Source organism: Akebia trifoliata, chromosome 5, assembly GCF_017979445.1.
Source record: "Akebia trifoliata isolate Shusen 1 chromosome 5, ASM1797944v1, whole genome shotgun sequence".
NCBI classification, from domain to species: Eukaryota; Viridiplantae; Streptophyta; class Magnoliopsida; order Ranunculales; family Lardizabalaceae; genus Akebia; species Akebia trifoliata.
This window is the reverse complement of record NC_141379.1, coordinates 16,098,189-16,121,435: the sequence shown is the minus strand read 5'-3', so window position 1 is coordinate 16,121,435 and position 23,247 is coordinate 16,098,189.

The following is a 23,247-nucleotide window of genomic DNA, read 5'->3' as shown; positions in this document are numbered from 1 at the left end:
CAAAAAAGTAACCACCATAAGTAGAGAGAATGGGATGCTTAACACCTTCCCTATTCTCTAACCTTATCCCTTTACCTAAATCTTAGGTAGACCATATCTTTCTCATTAATGAGTCATTATGATGCCATGAAAAATGACATTTCTAAAAAATTTGATTCGGGTGATCATTCACATATATTTCTAAAAAAAAATGGTGGCGACTCCTAACAACGTAGCATTGAAGTTCAAAAATGAACATCTCATGTCTACAACTTGGCTACTCCCTTAGGGAAGTTGCGGGTTCAAACCATTACCATTTGACCATTTTACAAAATTTTAAAAAAATTCGATAAGTGTTTACTAACATTTATTTTGGTATTTTGCTTTCTTTCTTTTTTGGGATTGGTTGTAATATTGTCCTTTTTTTGTGTGTTAAATGCTTATAAGGGGTTGATATTTTTATCTTTTGAAATGCACTTGTGCAGTTGCGCTTGCATAGCCTATTACACAAACTTCCTCTACCTTTGAAATTTTAAAATATGGATGTTTAGTAGTTTCACGACTCGTAATCGCTTATTTTGGGTACAGGGACAAACACATCCAACCCAATCACTAACTTAAGACATGTGTACTTCGGTATGCATTGAGGTTTGAAGAATGGGTAACCGTGAAGCCACCTATAGCCGCATCCATTAAACACGATTAAAGGCTTGGGACACAAGTTTTGAAAAAATGATTTATCAATCCCTCTTATTATTATGATTTTTTTTGACCCAAGGAGGCAACTTTCTAAAGTCTATTTTGAAACCCATGAGGGCAATATTGTATAGAATTTAAGATTTCTTTCTTTTACTCTCCCCTAGGTAAAAGAGAGCATTTTCATGCTTATTCATCTTACTTTGCATAAGTCATAAATATAAAAAAGTGTGAATTTCTTTTGGCTTTGTAGACACGCCATTTTTGCATCCGCCTGACTTGGCGATCTGTCATCTGATTGTTGTGGATTCCTAATGATGAATGCAAAGAACTTGAAAGCTTATGAGAAGCATCCTTCCAATTCCTTCTATTTTCTAGTTTTATTCTCTTCTTTCTCCTGACCACGCGACATAGAATTACACACGCTTAGGATCGCTACACCATGTACTCGATTTAGTAAGCATGTACGCTTAGGTTCGCTACACATTTGGATAACTTAGAGACCTCGTTACGTTAGAAAAATGTGACATCGAGACTTAGAAATAATCACGTTGGGACTGAAAGAAATCTCACGCCAAAATTTGTAAAAATCTGCAAAAATTATAAAATGACCAAAATGCCCATTGATTTCTAACTTGTACATAGAAACCTTGACTTTTAGAAAAATAGAAATAAAACAACCAACTTGAAAATTTTTAAATGAAAATAAAAACTCAAATTCAAATGATCAACTTGAAAACTTTAAATCAATATTCATTCAAAAATTTAATCAACCAATCAACATTTAAATTAAAATCCAATCAATCGATTAACATTGAATTAAAATCCAATTGACTAGAACATTGGAAATTCAGTCTGATTGCAATTGGCACGTGGGACCCATCTAGTTTGATAAAGACTGCCCTTATTCCATTTTCCTTCTGATTTGCTGCTCCGTCAAAGTACATCTTTCAGCCCGGTTCTTCGTCATCATTCTCAATCTCAGTGAGCAATATGGCTTCGTCAAGAAAGTTTGTCTTCAATGGTTCGTAATCAGGCAATGGATGCTCAGCTAAATGATCGGCAATGGCTTGCCCCTTGATGGCCATTTGAGTGACATAGGTGATGTCAAACTCATATAATAATAATTGCCATTTTGCAGTACGACCCGTTAATGCTAGCTTTTCGAAGAGATACTTGAGCGGGTCCATTCGAGCGATGAGCATAGTTGAGTAACTGAGGAGGTAGTGGCGCAGTCGTTGAAATGCCCAGACCAGTGCACAACAAGTTTTCTCGAGTGCCGAATACTTTACCTTATAATCAGTGAACTTTTTGCTGAGATAGTAGATGACTTGCTATTTTCTCCCTGACTCATCATATTGCCCCAGTACATAGCCCATAGACGTTTCCTGCACCAAGATATACATCAGTAAGGGTCGCCCTGGTATAGGAGGAACCAAGACTGGTGGATTGAGAAAATATTTCTTTATTTTGTCGAAGACTTCTTGACAGTCCTAGTTCCATGCTTTTGGCACATTCTTTCTAAGTAGCTTAAATACTGGTTTGCAAATAGGCGTAAGTTGTGCAATGAATCTGCTGATATACTGTATTCTACCCAAAAATGCTCGGAGATCTTTTTCTGATACCGGTGCTTTCATCTCAAGAATGTACTTGGTCTTTGCTGGATCTATCTCAATGCCTCTTCTACTGACAATAAAGTCCAATAGCTTGCCCGATGTTGCCCCGAATACACACTTTGCTGGGTTGAGCCTTAAGTTATATTTCCTTAGCCTGTCGAACAACTTCCTCAAGTTTATCAGATGGTCTTCTTCTAAGCTGGACTTAGCGATCATGTCGTCTACATAGACCTCAATTTCTTTATGGATCATATCGTGGAATAGAACCATCATTCCTCGTTGATAAGTTGCCTCGGCATTTTTAAGCCCGAATGGCATGACTTTGTAATGAAAAGTGTCACAGGGTGTGATGAATGCTGTCTTTTCTTAGTCTTCTTCTGCCATTTTTATCTGATTGTACCTAGAGAAATCATCCATAAATGAGAACATACCATGCCCCGCTGTACTATCGAGTAGAGTGTCGATGTGAGGTAGTGGAAAATCATCCTTAAGGCTGATTTTGTTCAAATCTCGATAATCGACGCACATTCGCACTTTCCCGTCCTTCTTTGATATCGGAACGACATTGACTAGCTATTCGGGGTACGTGGAGACTGAGAGAAATCCTGCTTGGAACTGTTTCATCACTTCATCTTTAACTTTGAGTATCCATTCTAGCTTGAGTTTTCTTAACTTTTGCTTGATCGGCTTGCTCCCAAGAGCGATTGGCAGCTTATGAACAACGAGATCCATGTCCAAACCAGGCATATCTTTGTAGGACCAGGCGAAGACGTCTTGATAGTTACGCAGTAGTTCAATCATTTCTTATTTCTGCTGAGGGGTTAACAAGGCTCCGATTTATACAACACGTGGGTCATCTTCTATGCCAAGATTAACTAAGTCTGTATCCTCAATGTTTGGTTGAATAATTTTTTCATGTCGTTCTAGAAGGTCCTTGATTTCTTTAGGAGGGTATTACACTTCGTCCTCAGACTCTTCCTCGATTCCCATGAGATCGAAGTCGAGTTCGAGATCAAAGTCATACTCATCCTTTTCATATTCTATTTTGTCCAAAGGTCCATTCGATTGAGACAAATCTCTTAAATTCTGAGAAAATTCTTTTTTTTGTTTTTGGAATATATCTATTTTTTTGAGATTTTGAAAGCTTTTTGAATTTTTTGAATTTTTTTATTTTTTTGATTTTTGAAGAATTTTTATTTTTTTGGTTTTTGAGTGATCTTTTCTGGACATCTGAAATAAGAAGAGCAATCATGCATTAGTAAAGATAAGGAGTCCTCAAAAAAATCTTTATAAGAGGACGAGGGCTCGTTATGATCTTCGGGCAAACTGATGTTGCCTAACGGCATTTTTTTTAGGCTATGGTAGCCTTAATGGTTATAGAGAATTCCTCCCAATTGTTCATAACTTCCCCTTCTCTAAGAGGGCGGATGAAATGTGAAAGTGATTTTTTGGATGATTTGGTCGATGGTTCGGAGATAACCATGATCTTCGATTGATTTTTGTCAGATTGGGGCATAGTCCCTCCCAAACTCGGTGGGATGACGACTGATGCCCAGTCAATGAAAGTGGGGAAAGGTGATTCTTTTCCCTCACTCTCAATTACTTCATCTTTTGTGGGCTCTAGGGTAGTCATTGACAGACCTTCGTCGGAATCCCTATTGAATAGAACATCAATGCCTTCTATGAAAGATGGCTGGGACTCAACAACTGAGTCTTCCTGAATATGCACGGGTTTGAAATTTATCGTTTTTGACTTTTTAGCTAGTTTCGTTGGTAGTGATTCCGATAGGCTGTCAGGTCTAGTATGAGACTTCGGGAAGCTGACACTGATGTGAGGAACTTTGCCCAGATTCCAAACATTCGGCTCACGATTTTGTTTTCTCGCTAGTCGAAGCTCTTTTTTCTTGTCGTTCATATCCGATATATCCTTTTTTGTGGGCATAAACCCCAGGCCAAAATAAGGAATGTGTTTTTTTTCTTCGACTGGTATAGCCTTCCCTTTTTCTTCTGGTCCTAACCCTCATCTAGGTCGGTAACCTGCTTTCTTCAAAACCCGGCCAATCATCAGATTTGCCTTGGATAACTCTGCTTTTACCTTCTCTTTTCCTTTCTCCACATGGTTAACAGCAGTAAATTGATAGGAGTGGTACAGCGCCTTATCCTTTGTCATTTTGATATCAATGAATGGCACATCCGGAGCTCTCCCAGTCAAAATAAGATTTTCTGCCAGCACAGATATCATCTTTTGCCCCATAATAAATTTGACTCTTTGGTGCAACGAAGACAGTACAGCCCCTGCTATATGGATCCACGGCCTGCCCAACAGTAAGTTCAATGTTGTCGGTATTTCCATGACTTCAAATATTACCTCAAAGGTACATGGGCCTATTATGATCGATAAATCCACCTCTCCTAGGGAATCCCTTCTTGAGCTATCAAAGCCTTGAACAATCGAGTTATTAGGTTTTACGTGCGACCAGTCAGCGTTAAGCTTTCGAAAGGTTCCAAGAGGACAAACATTAAGCGCTGAGCCATTATCAATCAGTACTCTAGCAACCATCATGCCCTTGCACATGACCATAATATTTAGTGGCTCGACGTGCCCCCGTCCTTCAGGCACAAATTAACTTTCAATGAAAATAATGGAATTGGGGGCCATGATCTGACCTACTGTCTATTCTAGTTGTACTGGTGACGTGGTTGAAGGTACATGTGACTTCCCTAGGATTCTCAGTAGTACTTCTTGATGTTCTTCTGATTTTTATAGTAGACCCAGAATGCTGATTTGAGCTGGCTGTTTGTTCAATTGGTCTACTATATTATGCTTACTCTTACGAATGAGCTTAATGAAGTCTGCAGCCTCTTTGTCTGTTACTTTCGCCTTCTCTTCTTTCTGGTCATCCTCGCTCATTTTGCCATTTCCTTTTACCTTTGTTTTCTCTTCATCTGTCATCCCTTTTGTTGTTTATTCCCTGATACTTACCCCCTTTTCTGATATTTTTTTGCATCTCCCTGCCTTCGTCATATGGCCTATATCAGCCACCATAGCTTTCTTCATGGTCACAACCCCTGAAGTTGTGGTGATGGTGGTTTCATAGCTCCAAGGAACTGCTTGGTTGGAGCTATAGGAGAATGGTTTAGGTGAGCGGATGGTCATTGGAGGTAGGTCGGGTTTTACACTGAGAATGAGGGGTGGTGGTGATGATTTAGACGTGATTGTAGTAGGAAAAGTTATGTGAGGAGTTGATGGAGTGTATGGAATGACAAGTGGTGGACGTGAAGATGAAGTGTATGGTATATGAAGAGGGGGTCGGGTTGATCCTTGACAATTTGGTAGTGTGTAGGGTATAACGAGAGGAGGTTGGGTCAAATTTTGATGGTTTGGTGATTCGTACGGTATAACTAAAGGTGGTCGGGTAGTAGTATTTTGATGAGTGGGGTGGATGGTGAGGTCAGCCAATCTGAGTGGCAATTGCGAGTTTTGAGATGGATCTATTTTGTAGTAGTTGACTGTGTTAACCATTGACGCCTCTGATTCCTTCGTTAAGTGGACCCTGATTTTTGCCCCGATAGGGGCTATCAGATCTGATGGATTGAAATTGAGTTTCCCGTGAATAACATTTACCCCATGTCCATTTCCCCCTCCATTGTGAGTAGGTAAGGGATTCTGATTGATGTTTTATTGTTGGGGTGGGTTGGCGGGTCTATCCAGAATGAAAGCATTCTTATCAATCAAGTTTTTTATTTGATATTTGAGTTGCCAGTATTGATCTGTAGAGTGCCCTGGTGCACCCATATGAAATTCGCAGAACAAATTGGGGTTGTACCCTGGCCCTTTGGCAGCCTCAGGATTTGGCGGATGTTTTGCGAGATACTCACCCCTGAGCAAGATTGGCAGTAACTCAGATAGTGTCATAGGTAACCTGGTAAACACTCTATTTACCTTGTTAGGTCGTACCTGTTGGTTCTGCCCATATAGTGGTGCTGGTTGTGCTTGTGGAGGAACTGTCCAGAAGGGATTCTACAGTGATGGAGCCCAAGCAGCTCGAGGTACTGGCGTCCAAGGACTTGTGGTGCCTGTGGCCTTTGAACTGGTGCCTGAATAAAGAGAGGTTGGCTGGGTTGTACATTGTTGACTTGAGGCTCATCTCTTTTCTTGACTAACTGCATTGGTTTCTTCAGTGTCGATGTCTCTGCTACTGCGCTTAGGGCTGTGAAGTCAAATATTAGACCTGTTCGGATCCCGTCCTCGACCCAGTCTGTCACTTGAACCAAATTGGAGAAAGTGGCCGTGGTATGGCCTACCAGATGGGAGTAGAATGAATGCCCCAATGTAGAGATAAACGTGGTGTTCATCTCTTGTTCTGTCATGGCTGGGCGTAATTGGGAAGCTGACTCTAGCCACCTTTGGGCGTATTCTTTCACTATTTCCCTTTGTTTTCTCATCATTTGTGCCATGTCATTTCTATCCAAACCAACATCCGTATTAAACCTGTAGTTGTGCCAGAACATTTCAGCCAAATCCTGTAGGTTCTTGATAAGTGAGTGGTCCAACCCCGAGAACCATTTGAGTGCCGGTCCTATTAAACTTCTTTGAATTAACTATGCCAGCAATCTATCGTCCTCGTCATATTGGCACATCGATCCACAATACAATTTGAGATGCGACAAAGGACACCCAACCCCATTGTACTTTTCAAATTCTGGACACTTGAACTTAGCTGGTAGCTGTGCGTTAGGGTAAAAGCAAAGGTCCCTAAATCTTGTGCCTTCTAAAGTATTTGTACCCTTCATTCATCTCATTTCTTCTTGGGGAGACTCGATTTGATGGGCCATTTTGTCATCAGTAGAACTTTTAGCTTCGGGAACCCTGAAGTTACACTCATCGTCTGGGATCACGACCGTAAGTGGTTGATTCTGTGGGATGTAAAGCAGAGGGCTCTGGTATACTGGTACAACATGAGGTGGGGTGGTCTGTTGATCTGGTCATGTTTGTTCAGGGAGTTCGAGGTTTGACCCGGATACTTGGTGCTGAGCTGCCTGTGCTTGTAGAAAATTAGTGCTACTCAAAACGGCCGTCAAGATTTGTTCTTGCCTTTTCGTTGTTTCTAACAGCTTTGCTATCATCGCATTAGCCTCATCTAGTTCGTTCATGGCAGGTTGAGGGTCTTCTGAGTTACTCATACTTGATGAAGATCGAAGGAAATACGGAGGCTTCTCAGGATGTTTGTACTTCTTTCGTTTGGCCACCTGTGGGTACAGACCAAGCATTACCATTTTACTTACAAAAAGGAAAATGCATGATGTTTTATTAAGTTCGGTAATTATTAGGGATGGCACCCAAAAGAAAATTTTAGTTAAGTGAATTTTAAAAAACATGATTTATCAACGCGGAACTGGATCATTTGAGAAAAAAAAATTACATCAGCCAGAGCTGGCATCGACATGGAGTCGGTAAAATATTTTGAAAAAGAAATTACATCAGCACGGAGCTGGCATCGACACGGAGTAGGTAAAACATTTTGAAAAGAAATTTCTTCAACACGGAGCTGAAATCGACACGGAGTCGGTAAAGCATTTTGAAAAGAAATTACTTCAGCACAAAGCTGGCATCGACACGAAGTCGGTAAAATATTTTGAAAAAGAAATTACATCAGCACGGAGCTGGCATCGACACGGAGTCGGTAAAGCATTTTGAAAAGAAATTTCTTCAGAACGGAGCTGGCATCGACACGGAGTCGGTAAAACATTTTAAAAGAAATTACATCAGCACGGAGTTGGCATCGACACGAAGTCGGTAAAATATTTTGAAAAATAAATTACATCAACACGGAGCTGGCATCGACACGGAGTCGGTAAGGTATTTTGAAAAGAAGTTACATCAGCACGGAGCTGGCATCGACACGGAGTCGGTAAAACATTTTGAAAAGAAATTACATCAGCATGGAGCTGGCATCGACATGGAGTCGGTAGAACATTTTGAAAAGAAATTACATCAGCACGGAGCTGGCATCGACACAGAGTTGGTAAAGTATTTTAAAAAAGAAATTTCATCAGCACGGAGCTGGCATCGACACAGAATCGGTAGAATATTTTGGAAAAGAAATTTCATCAACACGGAGTTGGCATCAACACGGAGTCGGTAAAGCATTTTGAAAATGAAATTTCATCAGCACGGAGCTGGCATCGACACGGAGCAGGTAAAGCGTTTTGAAAAAGAAATTACATTAGCCTGGAGCTAGCATCGACATGGAGTCGGTAAAGCATTTTGAAGACGAAATTATATCTGCGTGGAGCTGACATCGACACGGAGTCGATAAAGCGTTTTGAAAAAGAAATTACATCAATATGGAGCTGTCATCGACACAGAGTCGGTAAAGCATTTTGAAGACGAAATTACATCAGCGCGGAGCTGGCATCGACACAGAGTCGGTAAAGCATTTTGAAAAAGAAATTACATCAGCACGAGGCTGGCATCGACACGGAGTCGATAAAACATTTTGAAAAAGAAATTTCCTTAGCATAGAGCTGGCATCGACACGGAGACGGTAGGATGTTTTGAAAAGAAGTTTTCATCAGCACGGAGTTGGCATCGACACGAAGTCGCTACGATATTTTGAAAAGAAATTTTCATCAGTACGGAGCTGGCATCGACACGGAGTCAGCAAGACATTTTGAAAAAGAAAGTTCATCAGCACGGAGTTGGCATCGACACGGAGTCGGTAGGATGTTTTGAAAAAAACTTTTCATCAGCACGGAGCTGGCATCGACACGGAGTCGACAAAATATTTTAAAAAAGAAATTTCATCAGCACGGAGCTAGCATCGACACGAAGTCGGTAAAATATTTTGGAAATGTAGTTTCATCAATGCGGAGCTAGCATCGACACGGAGTCGGGAGAACATTTTGAAAGAGTAGTTTTCTAAGATAAATCGAGTTAAAATAACTCATGTTTTTGGTAACCTCCAATTCAACTATCTGAAATCAACACTGACCAAGCAGATCTCCAAGGAAGAGGCGGCGCACAATGGCACTCTTAAATCACCTCATTTCCTTGAATAGACGTAGTCTATCTCCCTGGTATCAACAGGGTAAGATCTTTCTAGGCACCTATTTTGATCAAGAATTGCAATTGGTGCTCTTTTTTTTTTTTTTTTTTTGAAAAAGTTTAAAGCATTTGAATTGATTCATTGGTTGTTATCTTTGTTAGATCATGAACTTGGTTTGAAATTGGATATGGATCTAAGTCTTAGACCCAAATGAAACGGATCTGGGTTGTAGACCCCAGCTGACATGGATTTTGGGTCGTAGACCCAGTTGAAATGGATCTGAGTCATGGACCCAATTTGATTGGATATGGGTCGTGAACCCAGTTGAAATGGATCTGGGTTGTGGATCCAGTTGACATGGATCTGGGTTGTGGACCCAGTTTGAATGGATGTGGATCTGGGTCGAAGACCCAGTTGAAACGGATCAGGGTCGGGGACCCAGTTATAGTGGATCTGGGCCATAGACCCAGTTGGAATGGGTTTGGGTCGGGAACCCATTTGAAAATAGATATGGGTCGTAGACCCAGTTGGAATGGATATAGGTCGTTGACCCATTTTGAAGTGAATACTCAATGAAGGATGACAATGGGTTTGATTATGACCGAGATCAATAGTGAGTCACATTTGGCAAAATCCATTGTAAGCGGGATCTATTCTAAGTGGTAGGCCTTGAGTTTAACGGTAAAGTAAGTCGTTCAATCATTTTCAAGCTTTAAAACTCAAAATAAAAAAAACTCAGAGAAGAAAAATTGTCAGGACTGACATAAGGAACGAAATGAGCAAAAAAATTTCTTTTTTTTTTTTTTGGGTCCGTTTTTCAAGTACGGACTTAACATTTTTTGGTTGTCCGTACTTCAAACACGGACCAGAACCTTAATTTTTAGGAAAAAAAAATTTTCATTTTTTTTTCACTTGTTCGTGCTTTAAGCACGGACTTAGTCATTTTCCTTAAGTCTGTGTTTCAAACACGGACCAAGACCTTTTCTAGCTCTCCAAACTTGCTCTGTTTTTGGTCCTCATCCTATTTTAACCCAGAATTTTTGAATTTTGAGGCACATAGCCTCTGTTTATTTGCTTGAGCCACAAAAAAAAAGATTTTTTTTTATGATGCACATGATAATATAAAAACAGATTTTCCCCTTTTACCTAGGGGGACATATAAACGAGAACAAAATAAAAATATCCTAAAATCCATACAACTTGCCTTCGTGGGCCAAAAGGGAAATAAACTAAATATTATAACATACACACGTGGGATGAATCCGGAATTAACTTTTGAAAGTCTTAGTGTCCTTTGTCTATTAATTACGCTTCGATGCATGCGGTTTGTAGGTAGTTTTTTGGCTACCCATTCTTCAAACCTCGATGTACACCGAAGTGTGCATGTCTTACGTTGGTGAATGGGGTAGATGTTCTTCTCCCTACCACCCAAAATAACGATCTCGGGGGCTAGAGAGTACCGGCATCCGGGGTTAGAAATTTAACGAGGAGGGGGGTGGCTTATGCATAGGGCTATGAATCGCATATACATGTGCGTGCATTTTTTTTGCAACACGTATCCATCCTTACATTCCTTATCCAACAAAATAAAACACATATACAAAACATGAAATAAGTAAATATTACACGCATCCTCCAATGAAAAAAATAAAAAAAATAAAAAAGAAGAGAAACATGAAAAATGTTAGAAGGTAAGCACAAATACGAAAACGAAAACACATTTTTTTTTAGAAACAATGATCGAATCGAAAGAGGGTCGGACCCACTAGTCTTGTTCTCCAGTGGAGTCACCAAGCTGTGGACACAGGATTTTCATCATTTTTGAAATATCCCTCCACTTTGGGGTGTTTTGGAATCGCCACCATTCATTTTCGGAAATGGGTGTCAATGGTCACCTGAAGTTGTATTTTTTGAAAAAACATGTCATTTTGATATTTGATGACTCTTGTATGGATAGGGTACATGGTCCAACCTTGATTCAAGATAAAGGGATCCATTTATGGAGTAGGGAAGGTGTTAGGAACCCTACTCCATCCACCATAGGTGGTAACCTCGGATTCGGTCTTTTAAAATAAAAAGAAAAATAAAATCGAAAAAAGTCGATATGTGCCCTCAAGTATGAGGGGCTTTGATGTTGATTTAATCCATTGGGGGCACCCTTATTGAAAAAGGGGCCCTTAAATGACTCAAATCATTGTGGTGTGTGCAAGAGTGTAGAGAAAGGGGCGAGTAGATGAGGGGAGTTGGAGAGGAGAGGGAGAGTTTTTCTTCTCTTTTAGTCCATTTCCTACCTTGCTCTTGAGTTGATCTTCAAAGGATGAGTCCTTGTCTTGATCTTGGCTTACTTGAGAGTGTAGAGAATTGAGTTGAGTTGGAAATTTTAAAAATTTGAGAGTGAAGTGTTGTGTATGAGTATTGAAAAATAGTTGAATGTAGATGATTGAGATTAGGATAGTATTTTTTTCAAATTTTCATTAGGGATTGAGAGTTGAGAATGATGGGATTTTTATAGAATTTGGGAATTATTTTGAGGGGTAGAGTTGGGTGAAATGATGAGAAGTGATAGAATGGTGTGGGGTTTAAGAGAGGGGTATGTGTAAATTGATGGGATTTGAAGGGTATTTGTGTAAGAAGGTTAAATGGGTGAGTTTTGAACCAAATGGTTTGGATCCTACCCAACCCATTTGGGTGGAATGTTTGGTGAGGTGAGATGATGGGTGTTTAAGATGGTGATTGTGATTAAGTGGTGTTTGGTTTAAGAGAATGGAGGATTTAAGAGAGTGGTTGATGATATTTTGGGAGGGTGAGGGAGATGATGTCATGTGTCAAAGTGGGTGAAAATGTAGGGTTGAGAGGAGTTGATGGGAGAGGATGAGTGTTTGATTTGAGAGAAGGGATGTAGGTTTAGGTTGTAGAGATGGGTTTTGTAAGGAATGATGGGGGGTAGATTAGGGGGAGGTGTAGGTTATAAGTACTTGATTTGAGAGAATGGATATGATAGGTTAGGCAGGGTGTAGGTTGTAAGTGTTTGATTTGAAGGAATTGATAGGATAGGCTAGGGGGTGTAGGTTGTAAGTGTGGGTAGGTGATATTTAGAAAAAAGTAATGGGATAGTTAATTTTTTAGAGAAAGGTGATAGGAGTTGGTGGTTGGATGAGGGAGGTGAGATGGGGTGATGACATGTGTCATACCTTGATGATATTGGGTGATTGATTGTGATGTTGGGCTTGGGTAGAGAATTGGGCTTGGGTAATGGGTAGAATAAGAATGGGTTTAGGTTGAATGGGTTGAATTGAATGGACTTGGGTAATGAGTAGAATAAGGATGGGTTTGTGCTTGCATTGGGTTGAGTTTAAGAATATAGGAGGGTGATGAGATGTTTGGATCCATGGGCTACGTGAGTAACCTTGGGCCGTTTATTGAAAAATAATGACAGAATTAATTGGATTTTTGTAGGTTTGGGCTTCGGAGCCCATTCCAATTTTTTTCGATTTTTGGGGCATTTTGCATCGAGGGCCCAGTCAAATTTGGGTGTCTACATGGTCATTTTGCGATTTTTCATAAATTTCTTCGATTTCATTGATTTGGGTCCCGTTAGACTTAAAATCATGTTTTGAATGCAATGGATGTACTTTCAAGATTTTTCGGAGGTCTAAAATTCATGAGGGGTATTTTTGTCATTTTATCGATTTTTATCCATTTTAATGAATTTTGACATGAAGTTTCTTTTGGTCTTAAAGTGATTATTTTTAAGTTTCAATGTTGTATTTTTTTAGCATAGCGAGGTCTCTAAGTTATCGAATTGTATAGTGAACCTAAGCGTACGTACTTGCTAAGTCGGGTAAAAAATGTAGTGATCCTAAGCATGCGTAATTCTATGTCGTGTAGCAAGGAGAAAGAAGGGAACAAAATTATAAGACAAAAGGGAATTAGAATGATGCTTCTCTAAAACTTTCAAGTTCTTTGCGCTAATCATTAGGAATCCACTGCAACCGGGTGACGGATCGCCAAGTCAGGCAGATGCAAAAATGGGGTGTCTACACATAGCAAACCAAAAAAGGAAAAAAAAATTCTTTTCTTTATATATTGTTGCGAACAGCATACAACTCAACTCCTTTTCATTTTTTTTTTTTATAAAAAAAACTCAAATCAATGAACTCTTCTCTTGAGTTTCAACATAACAACCCAAAACCCAACTCAACCAATTGAAGTAAGGGATGAAGCCCCATCTTAGCAAACAAAAAAAATTATTTTCTTTATATGTTGTTACCAGCAATAATCACAATCTAACATTCTTTCATTGTTACAATCACACACGAATACCTCCATCAACAAAAACTCTCTTTTTTTACTTTTATTTTTTTGCTTTTATTTTATCGATTTCGATTGAGAGAGAGAGAGATCAGCAAGATTTTTTTTTTAATCTGAACGAAAAAAACTGAAATTTCCGTCAAAAATTCGTTTACAAAAAAAAAATTTCGATCAAGATCAGATTTACTTCGAAAAATACATAATGGTTCATGTTTTAGAATCACGAGATCTGATCTATCTTTTTTAATTATCGTCTAAATAGTAGAAACAATTCAGATTCTCGAAAGAATAAAAATCATGGACTACATCAAGGTTCTACTATTTCACTTCGAACCAACGATTTCCTATCGATCTGAACTATCAAAAATCTGCAACTATTCGACAGGAACAAGAAAGACCGACTCTCTTTGGTGACATTACGTGTGTGAGAGAGAGATAAAGAGAGAGTTAGAGAGAGAGAAAAAGAGAAATAAGGAAACGTTTTTCCTTCTTGCTGTCTTCTTTGGATGTTTGGAGAAGAAGATAGAAAAGAGAAAATAAATAAAACATTAAAAGCACACCACCCACATAATAAACTCATTAGGTGTTTGATCATTAAAAACCTGATTTACTAGGGGCACACCACTCTAAAAACATTTGAAATGAGGGGTTGCTGCTAATAGAACCTCAAAGCCAATTTTTTTTTTTGGGTTTTCTTCTCGCTGCCAATGGACAGCACGTTTTGAGAGTTTTTTTTTATTTTTTATTTTTTATTTTTAGTTTTACTATTTCGTTAATTTTCTTCTTGTTGTCAATGGACAACACGCTAAAAAACAAATATATATAAATAAAAAATGTTCTCGAAGGATACATCGCACCTCTAAACAAAAAATTTTATTTTTATTTTAAAAAAAATGGTGCTTAAAGGTAGAATCCAACAACAAAAAAAAAAGAATACATATATATAAAACTCCAACGTTCATTAATCATCACTCCATCCTCAATTAAACTTTTTGATCTCTTTAATTACTTAGGGTCATTCTAAATAACCCTCGATTGAGCCATAATAATAAAATAATACGAGCATGCAAGGGCGGAATATTCATAATCCAAACACACGATCAATCATTGAACAAAAAGGATGATAGAAAAATAAAAAATAAACAGATAAACTAACAACTAAAAAAACAAATCTAGATCACTTTAGCAATGCTCCTAAACTTGGGGTTTTTCAAATTTGATCCTCAAAGGTCCCCAGTAGAGTCGCCACTGAAAGCGCCCTCGATCCGCGGGGTTCACGGATCCGCTTTTGACCTTTGAGGTTTGGGAGTCGCCACCTAGTTATTACGGTCTAGGAACCGAATACTGACTCTAAAAAGATAAATACTATTAATCTATGAAAGAAAAATATGGGTCTGGGGATTACATTACGGGGTTGAAAAATGTTAGGCACCAACCCCACCCGACAAACGCTGATCTCTACTTATTCTCAAATAGAACTACATTGCTAAAAAGACCTAATATAAAAAAAATTTAATCTTTACCTTTAAAAAGACAACGGTCTTGTTCCCTCAGATCTGGTAGAATAGTTTTTTGTACAGCACTTCTTGCTTCGTTCTATCACCGGATTCGCTTCGGATCTCCAAAACAAAGTATCTCCTTTTGAATTTTTCTAATTTTTTTTATAGATTTCTATGGTATTTTGGAAGAACTTCTAGGTATTTTTTGAGCTAAAGTTGGGGTATGGATCTTAAGTAACGAGTTGAGACTTCAAAATTAGGATTTATGGGAGGCTAGGGGAGATTTTTAACCTACTTTTTCTAGGGTTTATTTTTTCATACGAAAATAAGTTGTAAGGACCCCTATTTATAGATTTTTTAAGTGTTTGTTTAGATATAGTTAGTGTTTAATTATAATTCTTTTAGAGAGAGTTATTGTTTATGTAGAATTGTTTTAAATAAAGTTATTATTTAATTAGAATTGTTTTAAATAGAGTTATATTTTAATTAGAATTGTTTTAAATAAAGTTATTGTTTAATTAGAATTCTATTAGGATTTGGACTTTTAGTCTCACTTAATTGACTTTAAGATTTTGACTTTAGTCTTACATGATTGACTTTAATTTTTTGAATTTAATTTCTTGACTTTAGTCTTATTTGATTGACTTTAATTCTTGACTTTAGTCTTACTTGATTGACTTTAAAATTGACTTTAATCTTACTTGATTGACTTTAATTTTGATTTTAGTCTTACTTGATTGACTTTAGTCTTACTTTACATTAATTAATGTTTTAATTATTAATTTCATAATTTTTAATTATTAAAATTGTAAAATTACCGTTTTGCCATTGAAAATGACTTTTTGCATTTGAAGTCATTTTTTAATGTTCCAGTATATTTTGGAATCGATTTTTCATAGGGAATTCAATGGGAATATTGGTTTTTGTCATTTATGAAATTTTGTGTGAAATGGTCGTGAATTTTATGAGGGGCATTTTTATAATTTTGTCAAATTTTGTGAAAATTGGTGAAATGGTTTATTTGGGTTCGATTTTATTATTTTATGTATTTGAAAGGATTTTCTTAAGCGTAATGTAGGCTCTAAGGATGTTTTGAGGTTAGGGATATTTTGGTAATTTGATCTTTTTTTAGTGATTTTTATCGTGAAACTTCTTTATGTCTGAAAGATGATGGTTTCTATATTTTTGAGGTTATATTTTTCTAGCGTAGCGTGATTTCTATAATTTTGTTAGTTTGAGATACCTCATCTAAATTTTTGAAACATATCTAGTAACAAATAAAGCATTGGAATGATCATCCATCATTGGGAACCGTCACAATCGGGTTGACGAGTTGATTAATCAGGCGTGCAAAAATGGGATGTCTACAGATTGATAGAGGGATGAGATGGTTGATGGATGGAAATGACAGATAATTATCACTAGATGGCACTACCAGACCTTATTTGTATTTTCAATTAAAAGAAATGATATATTATATACAAAATAAACTATTTTGTTTATTAGAAAAGATTCGTAGAAAACCCATAAAGAGTGATGCGTTGCTGTGTATCTGAAAATGGTGAGTCAATCTAGGATAGAACGAGATGTCATATGCTCTTCGGTAGTATGGGATATCTTAGAGCATATTACAACTTATGAGATCAGGGAATTTCTCCTACTTATTTCCAGGGGAACATTGTATGTAAAGGCGGTCTTTGTATAGTGTAGAGGTAGGTTAGGTTCACATGCATTGCCTCTTGATAGGCTTCGACGTGAGGGGTCTCCTGGGTTAATTAGTGATCACTATTAGTCTGTAGTCGTCAAACGGTCGACTTCACCGATAATTGAACTCAATATTGGGTTCTTGGTCAACGACGAATCTGAGTTGGATAAATGGTCATCCAACTGTGGTATGCTAGACCAGCCACAAAATCAGATTATAACGATGGGATTTCACGTTGAATTGGAAGTCTGGAATAACGAATTGTCATAGTTGAGGCGATTATATCAGCGTGTTCCTTTGCACTCTTATCGACTACACCGCCGTGTTCTTATTATGTATCTTTTCCTTATTTTGTAATGTTTGATAGATATTTTTATTTGTTACTTTAAATGATAGATTGAAATTATGATAATTGTTTACTGAGTATGCTTAGACATTTATCGTATGATTACATTATGAAAAACTTGCATTATTTAACTGTTCAAATGATTACTTGTGCATGTATGACTTGCTGTTAGAACGACATTCATCCTGTTGAGTAACATTCCCTTGTTACACACCCTATTCTTCCCCTTACAAATTTTCAGCTTCTGAGAAACCGTTCTTTGAGGAGTCTTTTGATGAGGTCCTTGAGGAGGATCAGATTGATGTCTTACCACCATCGTATTTTGAGGATTAATAGAGGGTCCTAATGATTTTTGCTTGTAAATAAGGAACATATTAGGTTAGAAATTTTTGTCATCTAATGTATTATGAGATTGAGGATTTTGATGATATCAGTGACGATTGTTCCGCTTATTCTAGACTCTTGTAATGATGTTAGTCAAATATTTTTTTAGCTACATATATTTTTTCCTTAAGTATTATTGCTTGTGAATGTTCTAGCAGATTGTGTGATTGGTTACCTCACACCTCGAGATTCTAATTGATGATTCATAAGGATTCATGTTGGGATTTCGGGGTGTGACACCGCACTTCTTCCTCGAGATCAGATTAACCAAAATGAGAGATACTGTGAGTATTACAAGGTACGGGCGCATACCACTAATAGATGCCAAGCCTTAAAAAGACTCCTACAATGGTTGGCAAAGCTGGGAAGTTGAGAGACCTGCCCAGAAGACAAAGAAAAGACCTGTCCTGAGACAGGAACTGGAGGCCTGACCAGCCACCTGTTGAAGAATAGGGGGGAAGGGCAGCGGTGATATATGTTGTCTTCTTATAAGAGAGCAGAAAGTCAGGGCAAGATAGAATCAGTGAGAAGACAAAAAGAATGAGGGATGAGCATCTAGCTCACATCTTTACAATAAGAAGTAAGCCTACCGAGCAGACAGGACCCTTTGGGGAGCAAACGGTGGCGCTCACTGAGAAAGACTTGGAAGGGGTAGTGAGACCCCATTACGACGCGTTGATAGTAATACTTCAAGTAGGCACCTTCACACTCAAGAAGGTGCTAATTGACAATAGAAGTTCAGTATACATTTTGTACACTTTGGTCTTCTTAAAATGTGCCTTAGTAAGAAGGTGCTCTACCCAGCGGGAGCGCCGTTGATCGGGTTTGATGGAAAATCCAATCAGCCTTTGGGGGAAATAATGTTGCTGGTACAAGCATGACCGGTAACTTTGATAACCATGTTCGTAATTGTCGAGGTGAGTTCACCATATAATGCTATTTTAGGGAGATAGTGGACACATGAGATGCGAGCAGTTCTGTTCATGTACTACCAGGTCCTTCAATTCCCCACGCCATAGGGTATGTGGGATGTGTGAGGTGACCAAGTGGCAGCTCAAATGTGCATGTTGGGTAGGGAAGAGTCGTTCGAGGCTAAGGTACAACAATAATAATTACAGTAGTGGAGGCCAAGTTCAGTGGACCCCCATGTATGGAAGGCATTCAAATGGTGGATATGGGAGAATGAAAGCAAATAGGAGTAGGGGTAGAACTGGAGCCGAAAGAGTTAAAAGAGTTAGCAGAATATTTGAGGAGGAATAGGGATGTCTTCGCCTGGTCCATCGAAGAAATGCCAAAGATTAGCTTCAAAGTGATTTGTCACCACCTGAATGTGGAGCCAACCTTTAGGCCAGTCAAGCAAAAAACCAAGGAGGTTAGCACCATGGTTCAGGGAGGCAGTGAATGAAGAAGTGAGTAGGTTGATCAGGGCTAGGTTCATAAGGGAAGTGCAGTTCTCAAAGTGGATAGTGAATATTGTGGCAATGCCTAAGAAGATTGGAAAGGTTAGAGTCTGTATAGACCTTACAAACTTAAACAAAGCTTGTCCCAAGGATAGTTTCCCAATGTTGTGGATAGACCAGTTGGTAGATGCGACTTGTAGTCACGAGAGGCTATCATTTATGGATGGCTACTCTGGGTACAACTAGATCCAGCTCAGTCTAGAAGATCAGGAGAAGACATCTTTCATTATAAAGCAAGGGTTTTACTATTATAAAATGATGCCCTTTGGCCTAAAGAATGTTGGAGCTGCATATCAGTAGTTTGTAACAGAGTTTTTCAGAGACTTATAGGGCATAATAGCAGAGATGGACACAGATGACCTGTTGGTCAAAAACAAGAGGAGGGAAGACCATGTCAGTGATTTGGAGGAAGTCTTTGCTCAAGTAAGGAAAGTGAAAACGAAGCTCAACCCAGAGAAGTGCACCTTCATGTTAACTTCAAGGAAATTCTTGGGTTACCTAATCAAGAAGAAAGGGATCGAAGCTAATCCATATTAGATCAGAGCGTTATTGGAAATGCCTTCCCAAAAGACTCAAAAGCAAGTCCAAAAACTTGCAGGAAGAGTAGCTACCCTAAATCGTTTTATCGTTAAGTCTTCCGATAAGTGCAAACCCTTGTACCAGTTGTTACGAAAAAAACTCCAGGTTTGAATGGACAGACAAATGCAAACGGGCTTTTTCGAAACTGAAGAGATACCTCAGCAAACCATATATACTCTCAAAGCCAGAAGTGGAGGAAGAATTGGGATTATATTTGGCCACTTCGGAGTATGCGTTCAACTCAGTCTTGGTCAGGATTGGGACAGCAATAAAGCAGTCCATTTACTTTTTGAGTAAGACCTTCATGGATGCAGAAATGCGCTACTCCAAACTCGAGAAGGTAGGGTTAGCCTTAGTTTATATGGCGTTGTGCCTGCGACTATACTTCTAGGCACATTGGGTGCAAGTCATCACCAAGTTTCCCTTGACATCCGTAGTAGAGTTTGGGCTTGAACTCAAACCTAGAATCTCATTGAATGGCCAAGTAGTAGTTAATTTCTTGACAGACTTCCTAGTGGAAGAGAAAATAGATATACTAGTCGAAGAGTTGGAATAAGTGGATGGCGAGCAAAAGCTGCAAGGTGGTCCAAGATGGAAGGCCTATGTGGATGGGTCGTCTAACTTCGAACGATCCTGTCGGAGTAGTGTTGATTACCCCAGATGGGATCCAAATAGAAAAGGTGGTAAGATTAGGGTTCAGAACATCAAACAATGAAGCAGAGTACAAGACGATGTTGCTCGACCTCAAATCTTTAATGGGACTTGGGGTGTCCAAGGCTACAGTCTACAATGACTTAATTAATGGTAAATCATATCAATGGGATGTTCGAAGCTCGAGATCCCAAGATGTAGGTTTACCTAAAGAAGATTAGATCCGCTATGCATCGCGCAAGAGAAGTAAAAGTAGAGCATATACCACGGACAAATAATAGGCATGTAGATGCTCTAGCCTACATCGCCTCAATGCTGGCCAAACAGGATAGGAAGGAGTTGTCATTAGGTTATCACGAGCGTCCAGTAATAGATGAGCCTGAATTGGACAGTATGGTAGTAGTTGTAACGGACCAAGGTGTAGAACCCCATTTTTGCACTCACCTGATTAATCAACTCGTTAACCTGATTGCAATGATTTCCAATGATGGATGTTTATTCCAATGCTCTGTTTGTTACCAAATATGTTTCAGAAATTCGGATGAGGTATCTCAAACTAACAAAACTGTAGAAATCACGCTATGCTAGGAAAACATGACTCCAAAAAACATAGAAATCATCATTTTTCAAATGAAAAGAAGCTTTACGATAAAAATCACTAAAAAATGATCAAATTACCAAAATACCCCTAACCCCAAAACATCCCTAGAGCCTACATTATACTTAGGAAAATCCTTTCAAACATATAAACAACAAATCGAAATCAAATAAACCCTTTCGCCAATTTTCACAAAATTTGACAAAATTATGAAAATACCCCTCATAAAGTTCACGATCATTTCGCACAAAAAATTTCATAAATGACAAAAACCAATATTCCCATAGAATTCCTTACGAAAAATCGATTTCAAAACATCCTAGAACATTAAAAAATGACGTAAAATGCAAAAAAGTCATTTCCGAAGGCAAAATGGTAATTTTATAATTTTAATAATTAAAAATTTTGAAATTAATAATTAAAAGATTAATTAATGTAAACTGAAATCCTAATTAAAATTAAAGTCAATCAAGTAAGATTTAAGTCAAAATCCTAAAGTCAAGTCAATCAAGTAAGATTTAAGTCAAAATCCTAAATTCAAGTCAATCAATTATGACTTAAGTCAAAATCCTAAATTCAAGTCAATCAAGTGAGACTTAAGTCAAAGCCCTAAATTATAGTCAATCAAGTAAGACTTAAGTCAAAACCCTAAATTCTAGTCAATCAAATGAGACTTAAGTCAAAATCCTAATCAATCTAATAAGACCAAAGTCAAAATCCTAATAGAATTCTAATTAAACTCAAAAACTATCTAAAAGAATTCTAATTAAACTCTAAAACTATCTAAAAGAAACCTAATTAAACTCTAAAACTATCTAATAGAATTCTAATTAAACTACAAAACTATCTAATATAGCTCAACTTTAGCTCAAAAAACACCTAGAAACCCTTCAAAAACATCCAAAAATCTATAAACAAATCAAAAAAATTCAGATCTAAGAAGGAGGTACTTCGCCTTAGAGGTCTGAAGTGAATTCATTGGCAGAACGAAGTGAGGAGTACTGTACAAGGAGATGTTCTATCAGATCTGAGGGAATAAAATCGTTGCATTCGAAAAATGTGACTATTTTTATTTTTTTATTATTATTTAGGTCTTTTTAGCAATATAATTTATTTGGGAATTAGTAGAGATCGACGTTTTCCAGGCGGGGTAGTGCCTAACACCTTCCAACCTCGTAATGTGATCCCCGGACTCAGTATTTTTTAGTAGATTAGTTGTTTGTTTATCCGTTTCGAGTCAATGATCGGTTCCTAGACCGTAATAACTAGGTGGAAACTCCTAAACGTTAAAGTCAAAAGTGGATCCGCACACCCTGCGGATCGAGGGCGCTTTCAGTGGCAACTCCGCCAGGGACTATTGAGTTTCAGACTTGAAAAACCCCACGTATGGGAGCATTGCCAAGATGACCTAGGTTTTTTTTTATTATTTAGTTCAATTTATTTTATTTGGTTATTTATTTATTTATTTTTGGGGCTTGATTGTGGATGATTTTGGGTATTGTTTTTTTATCCAATTAAGGGTAACTTTTTGATAACCCCCAAATAATGAAATATTCAAATTGACATATGAAAATTATGAAATGATGAAGGTTGGGATAGCAATGTTAAAACATTTTTACAGAATATTCTAGTGAGAATTAAGTCTGGGCATCTTTAATAAAACGTAGATCTTATCGAGTAGATTAATTTAGAACATGAATTCACCCAATTTCGTTATTGGAAGCCTTGGATATCATCGATGCAAGTTCGGATTAATCTGTAAATCTGGAATTGTTGCTAAATGAATGTTGGGACAGTAATGTTAAAACATTTTTATAGAACATTCTAGTGAGAATAAAGTCTGGGCACCTTTAATAAAACGTAGATCTCATCGAGTAGATTAATTTAGAACCTAAATTCACTCAATTTTGTTATTGGGAGCCTTGGATATCATCGATGCAAGTTCAGGAATAATTTGTAATTCTGGAATTGTTGCTGAATGAAGGTTGGGACAGAAATGTTAAAACATTTTTACAGAACATTCTAGTGAGAATTAAGTTTGGGCACCTATTAATAAAACGTATATCTCAATGAGTAGATTAATTTAAAACCTGAATTAACTCGATTTTGTTATCGAGAGCCTTAGATATCATCGATGCAAGTTCGGATTGTATTTTCCTAATTCACAGAAAATCCGAATTTATCTAGTGTTAGCACAGTTAATGTTCTTGAAAACGAGCTCATTTGGCACTAGGGTCTTTCTCTTTGATTTTCTTTTGGGATGTGTTTCTAGTTTTTTTTTATAATTTAAAAAAAAAAAAAAGGGGTGCATCGCTCCTCATCTCAACAATTATCATTCTATCATCAATGTAACATCTATTAAAATCTCGATTTA